The sequence below is a fragment of the Oryzias latipes genome, chromosome 18, assembly GCF_053564925.1.
Source record: "Oryzias latipes strain Hd-rR chromosome 18, Olatipes_Hd-rR_3.1".
In the NCBI taxonomy this organism is placed as follows: Eukaryota; Metazoa; Chordata; class Actinopteri; order Beloniformes; family Adrianichthyidae; genus Oryzias; species Oryzias latipes.
This window is the reverse complement of record NC_136254.1, coordinates 8164393-8175464: the sequence shown is the minus strand read 5'-3', so window position 1 is coordinate 8175464 and position 11072 is coordinate 8164393. Positions and strand designations below refer to the sequence as shown.

At 40.1% G+C, this 11072-nt stretch overlaps 1 pseudogene across 1 annotated transcript; it reads left to right on the top strand.

The window, feature by feature from the left end:
- The first annotated feature begins 2390 nt into the window (after nucleotides 1-2390).
- LOC101169278 (uncharacterized) lies at nucleotides 2391-4965 on the top strand (annotated as a pseudogene). Its single transcript, XR_013651189.1, has 4 exons — nucleotides 2391-2513; nucleotides 2618-3008; nucleotides 4454-4745; nucleotides 4850-4965. The product of XR_013651189.1 is annotated as an uncharacterized LOC101169278 (transcript).
- The last annotated feature ends 6107 nt before the right edge of the window (nucleotides 4966-11072 follow it).

Sequence of the window (11072 nt, the reverse complement as noted above, 5' to 3'; positions counted from 1 at the left end):
ACATTTTCTCCAGGTAAAGACTTGTTCACATGTTGATCCAGGCTCCTTAGCTAAACACCACTATACTAGACATGTGTAGTGACATGTGCAGGGGTTGACCCAAATGGATGCTGCAGGTTTCTAGGTTGTTTGGTCTTAAAGAGTCCTCACAATGACTCTGTCTTGGGTTCCTGATTCCCATGACCTTTTTGCATTTAGCTTCATCTGCCTTCATCCTTAACCCTTGCGCTATCTTAGATGACCCCACCCTTACATTGATGTGTTATTCCTACCATGACAAAGGTGGATAAAGGTGGAAAGATTTCATGTAATCCATGGACACCAGTGAAGATCACAAATCATTGAAGAAAAAAGTTTCAGCGCACTGTCTAGTGGGTCTAGATGACCCAACTCACAATGTTAAAGTGCCTAGGATAGCACAAGGGTTACACTGTGTTCACACTGAACAGGTTTCATGTGTCAGCGGTGTAGAATTTCAATGTTAAGTCAATGTACAAACGCAATTTGAGCGTGCATCTGCAGCAGTTCATTTTAAGTGTCGCGGCGCAGCACATCCAGAGTTTACATCACCGGGATCTTCAACAGCTCCCTGGAGATGTGCATGGTCCCTGCTTGTTTCAAACTCTCCACCATCATCCCAGTTCCCACGAAGTCCCCAGTCACAAGATTTAATGACTACAGACCAGTTGCCCTGACCTAGGTAGTCATGAAATTCTTTGCACGACTGGTGCTGAACCATCTGAAGGTCATCCCTGACCCTCTGCTAGACCCCCTGCAGTTTGCCTACAGAGCAAACAGGTCAGGGGATGACACAGTCAACATGGCTCTCCACTACATCCTGCATCACCTGGACCCTGCAGACATCTATGTGTGTGTTCTCTCCCCTCTGCTCTTCTCCCTCTACACCAATGACTGCACATCAGGAGCCCCCCTCTGTAAAACTCTTGAAATTGCAGATGACACCACAGTCATTGGGCTCATCTAAGATGGTGATGAGACTGCATACAGAGGAGAAGTGGAGCGGCTAGTCCTCTGATGCAGCCAGAACCACCTGGAGTTGAACCCACTAAGTGGAGAAATGATGGAGATGACAGTGAACTTCAGGAGGAATCCCCCATACCACACCCCCCCACACACAATTCTCAACAGCACTGTCCCCTCAACAGACTCCACAGGTTCCTGGGGTCCTCCATCTCACGGAACCTTAAGTGGACCTCTCACATTGACTCACTCCAGATAAAGGCTCAGCAGAGGTTGTACTTCCTGCGACAACTCAAGAAGTTCAACCTGCCTCAGGAGCTGCTGACCATCTTCTACACGGCAATAATCCACTCTGTTCTGACCACATCCATCACGGTCTGGTTTGGAATCAGCAACCAGACACGACATACACAGACTCATCTTTATGAGAATCATTAGATCTTCTGAGAGGATTATTGGTTCTAGCCTCCCCTCCATAAAAACCGATCCAGGATCTGAAGCAGGCTGGCAGAATCGTAAAAGACCCCTTTCATCCTGGACACTGCCTTTTCAGCCTTTTTCCCGTCAGGGTGGCGCTTTAGGACAATGCGCACCAAAACCACTCGCCACAAGGAGAGCTTCTTCCCCCAAGCTGTCACTCTGATGAACTCCTGACCACTCAAGAAAATGGAAAAAAACCACAGAAACTGTCACACAGGAACTACTGCTACTGTTATGTTTATTTGTTCCTATATCTACCTTATGTTACTTTCTTTTTTATTATTGGTCTAATGGAAAATTTATTTTTATAACTAAAGTTTTGTCTGTGAGCCAGAAGTAGCCATCAAAAGAGCCAGATATGGGGTTACCCAACCCTGTCTTACAGAATTGAGGTTGGCATGTCAGAACATCATGGAGGAGGGGTGTTTATGGTGTGACTTGACTTCACAAATCCATTTTTCTCAAACATGCTGTATGTGAAACTACCATTACTTAAAAAAAAACAAGTGTTTTTTAAAACCATTGTATTACAGTTGTTGATGATAATAGTTCCAAAGAAACGTTACTTCTACAAGTATCTTTTTTTTTAATTTAATTTTATTTATCCCACAAATTGTTCTCTGCATTTTGACACATCCCCTGGGGGGAACGGTGAGCTGCAGATGAGCCATGCTCGGGGGGTGACGGCCAGCTAAGGAGAGCGGCAATTTATCCGCCACGCATTTGGTTGTTGGACGACCTGCTCTACCACCTGAGCTAAACTGCAGCCCAAAGTTATTGTGAAAAAGATTCAGGTCTTATATTCAATCAGATCTTTCAACGCTGCAAACTTTGTGTTCATATTTTTATATCTGTAATAACAACTCACTTTTCACTTCTCTGATATTCTACTGTAACATAATAACTAAAGATGTTATAGACGTTATGAACCAGTCATGACAGTTAAAAGTAGAGAACTAACTAGCCTCTCTCAGTGAGACTCAGCAGGTTCAGAAAAATGACTCTTCTGGTGTTTGCTGGCTGTGTGACATGTCTGCTCCTGGGAACAGTGGGTGAGTTTCATCCTTTTTAGAGCTACGATAAATATTTGTTATGCTGAACTCCAAAAGTTGAAAGATTAAATATAAAAATGCTTGTTGGTTAATTTTTTTCTCAGCTAATTCTTGGGCTCAGAAATCGTCTGCTTCTTTACATTTTGAATCAGTTTCTGTTGGACAAGAAGTGACTTTAAAATGTTTTCATGGAGGCACTCTGGCAGATTTCTATTTTTGGTATAAACAACCTCTGGGACAGAAACCACAGCACATGTTTACATTTTTGGATTATAAGAAAAATGTAACTTTTTTGGATGATTTCAAGAAGGATCCACGGGTTGAACTACAGACAAATAAAGACACACACCACTTGAAGATCTCAAATGTGAAAATGTCAGATTCTACTGCATTAGTTCTTCTTATGCATTCGCATTTTTGGAGGCGTATAGTCTGCATGTGAGGGACACGTCGTCTGACATCCAGACTTCAGTGGATCAGTCGTCCTCTGAGAACATCCATGCAGGAGACTCTGTGACTCTGAACTGTACAGTACACACTGGGAGCTGTAAAGAAGAAGTCCCTGATTGGTTGACGCAATGCGTAAACCTCGCCAAAGTTCAATTATTTCAACTCTGGATGCGCTGCGCCGCGACACTCAAAATGCACAGCTGCCGGACCAACGCACTGCGCCCCAACGCTCAAATTGCGTCTGTACATTGACTTAACATTGAAACTCTACATCAATGACACATGAATCCTGTTCAGTGTGAACACAGTTTAAGGATGAAGGCAGATGAAGCTAAATGCAAAATGAAAGGTCATGGGAATCAGGAATCCAAGACAGAGTCATTGTGAGGACTCTTTAAGACCAAACAACCTAGAAACCTGCAGCATCCATTTGGGTCAACCCCTGCACATGTCACTACACATGTCTAGTATAGTGGTGTTTAGCTAAGGAGCCTGGATCAACATGTGAACAAGTCTTTACCTGGAGAAAATGTTTCTTTTATATTCAATAAAACTGAAGAGAAAGAAACAATAGATTACTTTTCTTAAATCGATTTTAACATTTACTTGAAAAAAAGTTGATGGACTGCTGCTACAAATTTAAGATTACAAAATTAAATTACATGTAGCATGATTAAAATGTATTTTCTTATCTAAGACTGTATCTAATTCAAACCACAAGTTCCTCATCTTTCTTTCCTTCCCTGCACTGATCTTGTCTAGATAAAATCTTGACATGGTTTGTTTCTGTGAACATGACATCATATTTCCTAAGAAGGGAAAGTGTGTGACTTCAGACGGACCAATCAGATGCAGTCTCTCGTCTATAAAGTAGAGAGAGTCAAGCTTTTTGTCATTCAGCGCCAGAATCCAAACATGGTGACACCTGCTCAGTTTGTCGTTATTCTGACATGTTTGCTTTCAGGGAACACTGGTGAGTTATGATATTTCAGGTTTAAAAATAATTAATATTTTAAACTGTGTTGAGATTGAGAAATAAATGGAAAAAGTTTGATTTTTAATTCTTTATTTCAGCACAGAGCCCTCCTCTGGGATCATCTTCATCTGATCACCAAGAAAGTGTTTTTCTATCAGCTCACATTGGAGAAACTGTGACTTTACCATGTTTCTATGACGGAGTTTTTCTGAAATATATTTTATGGTACAAACATATTCTGGGACGAAAACCAAAACTTATAGCATATTTTACCAAATATGAAACACCATTACAAATTTCCCATGAATACCAGAACAATCCACACTTTACGCTAAAATCATCAGAGCAAAGTAGTAATTTGACAATTTCAGATCTGAACCTATCAGACTCCGCTTCTTACTTCTGCATTTCAGATCATCAAACATATTTGTTTTTTAAAGCAGCTTTTACAGTTGATGTAAAAGGTTCAGGTTTAACCATCCAGACTTCAGTGGATCAGTCGTCCTCTGAGAACATCCATGCAGGAGACTCTGTGACTCTGAACTGTACAGTACACACTGGGAGCTGTGATGAAGAACACAGAGTTTACTGGTTCAAAGACTCTGAAGACTCTCATCCAGGACTCATTTACACCCATGGAGCCAGGAATGATCAGTGTGAGAGAAAGAACAACACACAAACACACAGCTGTGTCTACAAGCTGTCCATAAAGAACCTGACAGAGCCTCATGCTGGGATCTACTTCTGTGCTGTTGTCTCATGTGGACACATACTGTTTGGAAACGGGACCAAGCTGGACCTTAGAGGTGAGAATCTCTTTGTAAGCGAAATGCTTTTGACAAAAGTTTGTATTTCTTGTAAACTCCATTTCGCTTTATTTATGTTTTCTTTGAAATTTTCTCAGCGCAAGAATCAAAATTTCCTCTATTCATGTATTTTATGAGTGGAGCTCTGGCAGCGTCGCTGATCTTGATCACATCTTACATAATACTGAAGACAACAAGCTGCAAAGCCAAGGGTGGGTGAACTTCAATGTATAATTACATGTATACATGTATAATTTATGCCACAAAAAAAAGGATTTTGCTTAAAAGATGGTGTTTAAGATCATTCTTATCTTCACTGTGTTTTTTTTACTGCAAAACAGGCCACCTATGAGAAGTTAAAAAAAAGTCTGAAAAACGTCTTTAAATAAATGAAAAAATATGTCAAAAGGGTAAAAAAAAGAATTTCCTAACAAGAATTCCTATTTATTTTAGATAACAATTCTAGTCACTAAGACATGTTTTTTACAATAAGATTATTTTGCAGTTGATACAATTCTTTTTCTTGAATTTTTTTTTTTTTTATGTGCATTAATTATTTTAAATGGCCTGTTTAACAAAAACATTTCTGTTCTGCAGCTTCAGTCTTGACAAGAACAAAGGTAAGACTTGGTTTGGTAACTAAAAGCCACTGTTCTGTGAAGGTTACACAGAGAAAAATGTTTATTAGCATAATCTAAATACCTTTTTTGATTAGAAATTCACATTTTCTAGGATGAAGATCCCTGTTACTCTGCATTCAGGGGAATCAAGATAAAGGAGATGGAGAACACCTGGAGTGTGTGTGTGTATTTCAGAGCAAAGCAGCAGAGCTGAATGTAGCTTTGTGCGTCTTAGCACATGGCAGAATGTTTATCTGTTGGAATAAATAACTTTGCATTTTAGATTATGATAGCCATATATTCCTAAAGATGTCTGTTGTATGTCATAAAAATGTTTGTCTTCCTGTATTAAAGATTTAAACAAATGATCTTGATTGTAAACCTTAACTCAAATTTTTACCACACAATATTCCCAAAGACATTTACACTAACGCACTAACTGTGACAATGATTGATTATTGTCATGTTCTTTCTGGTTTTAGTAAAATAACTGAAAAAAATAATGCTAAGGCAGGAATCAGAATTACACATTTTGACCAGGAAACATAAAGAACGTTTTAACTCAATGATACCTCAATTTATTTCCAATTATGAAAAAAAAAAGTTTTTTTATTTAACTAGATGCTAAATTAGGTTAAGATCAGGCTGTTTACATGCAGCACTGCGTTTTTAGCAGGGCGTTTTATTTGTGGCTGGTTGTAGCAAAGACCAGATCAATTTGTGTTTAAGTTGCGGTGTTTCCAGTTGTGTTGCTGGACAGGTGTTCATAGCGATTGGACAACAGCTTATTAATATTTGTGTGGCCTTTCAGTCCTCAAGAATAGAGCTCTGCTGCTGTCTGCCTTCAGCTCAGCTCAGCTTTCTTCAAACTTTAGAACACAAAAAGTATTATGTTTTGCTGCATGTCTTATTAAGTCTATAATGTTGAATCTATGGTCACATGCATCTGTATGGGGGTTTACTTGTATGGGTGCTGCTGGTTTCTGGAGTTGTTCAGGCCTGTGGTTGTACAGCGGAGCAGCTGACTCAAGGCCCATCTTAAGGGGAGTAGAGGTGTGTCTGGCAGTTCCCAAGAAGCTCATTCAAAATGGAATGTAGAATTGTTGTGTGTGTGGTAAGTAAATCATAAAATATTTGCAAGGCTAATGTAAGTTGCATGCACTTATGGCAAACTCTAATCACGAGTACAGCATTTGTCACAACTGCCCATATGGATATGGGCTGTCTGCAGGGGAAAATTGGGTGTAAGCAGGGCGCACACGCTTATTATGTGGAAAAAAAGGAGAAATCCATACAAGACACCTGTGTCTCACCTATGTCTCCCTAACTTACCTTTGCGTATGGCTCATTTGTCTCTTTGTAATTGTATTTACTTTTAGGAAGCCAGCCTTAATTTAAGTAATTTAATCCTAGAAATAATCACAGGGAGGGGTGATGGGATGAGATCTGGGAGATCAGAATAATTCAAATTAAGATTTTCCACTTATAACTGAGTTTGGATTCTTTTTTTAACATTAATTATAGCTTCATTTGACATCTTGGGCAGGATTTTAAAGGCTGACAAGGATTTTTTGTGGATATGTGCTGCCGGCTTCAGACTGCTGGCTCGAGCCTCCTGCCCCAGACTCTGAGCTCGAGCCACCTGCCTATGCAGTGATATTTCTGCCACCACGTTGCACACAAAACTTTCTAAGTTGAACACAAAACTTTCTAAGTTTTTTGCTCCCAAAAAATTTTTTTTGCTTTTAAAAACTTTTTTTGTTTTCAAAAACTTTTTTTCTCTTTCAAAAGCGTTTTTTGCGTTTCCAAAACACATTTTTTCGTGTGCGTTGTGTCAAATCTCGCTTTTGTCCTATCTTTGATTTTCCTGACTACTTTGAGCGCGACTTAGCGTGATATGACTGCCACTGAGATCGCCAAAAAGAAATTCACATGCGTTGTGTGTCACCTCACTTTTTTCCTATCTTTGCTGAGTTAAGTTTCGGTTTGACGTGACCAAGCTGCCATCAAACAGCTGCTGATTGGTCCAGATTCTAACCAATCACGGATATTGACGGTACGCCGAGGCAGACATGGACTTTGTGTCGGTTCTGTTCGTACGGGGTTCTGCCGTTTTCAATGATTCTGGCCCGTTTCTCTCAGAGTAAAACCCAGAAGGAGCAGCAAAGCAGCTAAAATCAAACAGAGTTTAGTATTTATTCATGTCAGTGTAGTGATGAACGTGTTTAAAATATCTGCAGCAGAAAAAAAACGTCCGAGCTCTGACTCTGTCCAGCAGGGAAGCAACACTTTTTAAGATTTGTATCTGAACAATTATTTTATTTTAGTCAAAAATGGTTGAAATTTTAAGAGAAAATAGCATTTTTTATGACTAATATTTTTTAACTTTAGACAAACGCTTACAAGTTCTAAAACATAAATGATAATAAAAGTCAAAAAATGCCTCTTCTGTGTTATATACATTGAGTTTACTGTGGTGAGCCATCATTCTTCTGCTTATTACTGCTGTTCATCTGATCCCAAACATGTGTGCAGCATTAAATAATATGTGTTTTGAATCTTTTATTGTTTTATTTTAACAAAAAGACCTTAAAGAAAATCACACTTTTCACTAATAATTTGCTCTGCAGGATTCACAGATCACACACAGGCCTGTTGATTTAATGTCAGCAGATAAACATGACAGTTTCAGGAGATCCTCAGCCATAAATTCACAAATCTGACTTAATAAAAATGAACTAATGCTAAAAAAAGAAAATGTGAATTATTGTCAAAACTATATTTAAAAAAATGAAAACGTCTTCATCCAAAAATACAAAAATGAGGGTAAAAAGAGCTGGTTCAGCCTCTGAGCCTCGGCAACAGACACCATGATAGATTCATATGGCAATGTGATTGGTTAGAATCTGGACCAATCAGCAGCTGTTTGATTGCAGCTTGGTCACGTCAAACTGAAACTTAACTCAGTAAAGATAGGAAAAAAGTGAGATGACACACAACGCATGCAAATTTCTTTTTGGCGATGCCAGTGGCAGTCATAACACACTAAGTCGCACTCAAACTGGTCAGCAAAATCAAAGATAGGACAAAAGCAAGATTTGACACAACGCACGCGAAAAAATGTGTTTTGCAAACGCAAAAAACCTTTTTGAAAGCAAAAAAAAGTTTTTGAAAGCAAAAAAAACAATTGAGCAAAAAACTTAGAAACTTTTGTGTTCAACTTAGAAAGTTTTGTGTGCAACGTGGTGGCAGAAATATCACTCCATACGTGCCCGAGACTCTGATCTTGACTCACCAGCCGTTTGCTGGCCAGACCTGCCTCGCCGGACAGCACGGCCTCCCGGTCGTCCTCCAGACCGGTTCCTTGAGGGGGGTTATGTCATGGTTTTAGGTTCTTTGCTTTTGTGTCCTAGTTGTTTTTTGTTCTGTGATGTTTTGAGTTAACTTCCTGTTTTATTCTGTAGTTGTATTTTGTAGTTGTAAATTATTTTGTTGTAGTAGTGAGTTTCACTTTGGGTCCCCATCTGTCCTGATTGTGTTCACCTGTGTCTCATTTGTCTGTGTGTATTTAAGTCTCGTCTTTCCCTTCCTCCTGTGCTGATCCATAGTATTAGGTCTCCCCTGTTTATGTGTATTTCTTGTCTATTTCGTTTTTTCGAGTTTGCCTGCCTGATGCAGTCGTAATTTGGTTTGTTTAGTTATTAAAGCCCCTGTTTTCCCTGAAACCTTCTGCCTCTTTCTCCTCTCTGCGCCTGGGTACTTCCTCCTTCCCTAAACTGTCTATAAAAATACACTACATTAAGCATTCATTTGTAACGTGTGGCTTTGAAATATTTGCAATAAATATAATAATAATATTTGCATAGAAAAATGAAACTGTACGTGGCCCATGGACTCATCCCGACCCTCCGTCAGTTAAATGCGATCAAACTCTCGACTTCTGTTTTAAGCCGTTGGTTCTTGAAGGATTTGACTCACTGAGTGGTGAATGCACAGTTAGGCATCCTGTGTGCTTATTGAGAGATACAGATGGATCACTAACTGTGATTTTAGTATGGCGCTTCACCGCTGCCATAAATTGAACGAGAGCAAAGACAACTGAGCGGGTGTATTCAGGAACTGAGTGAGCGAACCTTACAAGCGCGCATAAGCAATTCTAACCGAGCGACCCCGCGTTTTACAACTGCACGCCTACAATCCCAACTGAGCCGTGATCCTGCATGCTCACTTCCCCTTTGCGCGCTCGCTGTGTTTGCGCGCACAGTTAAGGGGGCTTTTTGTCAGTTGGGAGAGGAAACCTTTCTGGTTGAACTGATTGGCTAAAATTTGCATGTCAAATCTGGCGACTAAACTTCACAGCCTGTTCTTCTTGTGTATATGACATCATACTATGTGGAATTGGCGTGAAGTTTACTCCTCGCCCCGACATCGAGTCCATTTGAGGTCTGAATTCATATCTGATGTCTTCCCCATGGCATTTTGTCCGACATTACCCATGAAAGGGGTGGCTTTTTTGTTTGCAAACAATGTAGCCAGTGGTAAGGTGTGCCACATCTCGAAGTCTTACAAAAAACCCTTGCAGATTTTCACGTTCATGTCTATGATAGTGTACCAAATCATACAGCGCAAGTTGTAGCCAGCTCGTGCGGTTACAACCAATTCTCGTAATTGAAAACCCTTTTGATCGCATAATTAGTGACTGTGTTGGCCCTTTGCCTCGTACCCAAAACGGTTACCAGTACCTATTTACTATAATGTGCGCAGCCATACATTTTTCTGAGGCTGTACCTCTGCAAAAAATAACCGCTCACACTGTCATTAAACTTCAAACTTCTTCTATACCTTTGGTTTACCTAAAACACTTCAAACGGATCAAGGAACCAATTTCAAATCCAGCTTGTTTAAACAGGTCATCCAAAACCTCGGCATAACTCATAGAACCTCTAATGCGTACCATCCATAGTCTCAGGGTCCACTAGAAGTTGGCATCAAACTCTAAAATCCAGGCTTCAAAATATTGTTTTGAGTTAATGTACAATTGGGATGCGGGTGTCCCTTTTGTTTTGTTTGCTGCATGTGAGTCTGTACAGGAGTCACTTGGATTCAGTCCAGCTGAACTAGTTTTTGGCCACACTCCTCGATCCAGAGGTCCAGTTCACGTTTGTCTCATAAACATGTTAAAGCCATTTCACTAGCGTGAAGCTTCAGAGTCCATTGTGACTCCAACTCCACGGGTCTCTGCCGCAGTCACTGTTCAGCCAGATAACCCTGATGACTCTGTGAAGGATGACGGTCTGCGCCTTACTTCATCACCTCGCTGCTGTGCTAGACTGTCCAACTCTGAGATGCCAAAGTTCTCCCAGCAGAACCTGACCATCTACATGATGCACGAGTATGTGTTTCAAAATACACGTGCCTTTTCAATGATGTGCCAACTTTAACTACTGTTTTCAAAAACGATATTGCTGTGAAAATAAATAAACCAATAAAACAACATCCATACCATGTTAATCCTGAGAAGAGAACTCTCATGAAACAGGAAACGGACTATTTAGTGAAAAATGGTCCTGCTAAGCCTGGTGTCAGTTCCTGGAGCTCCCCGTGTTTGGTGGAAAAGAAACCCCATGGAATCCCTCAGTTCATCACAGATTTTTAGATGAGTTAACTCGGTCACAGTCCTTGATTCCTATCCTCTTTCTAGGATTTC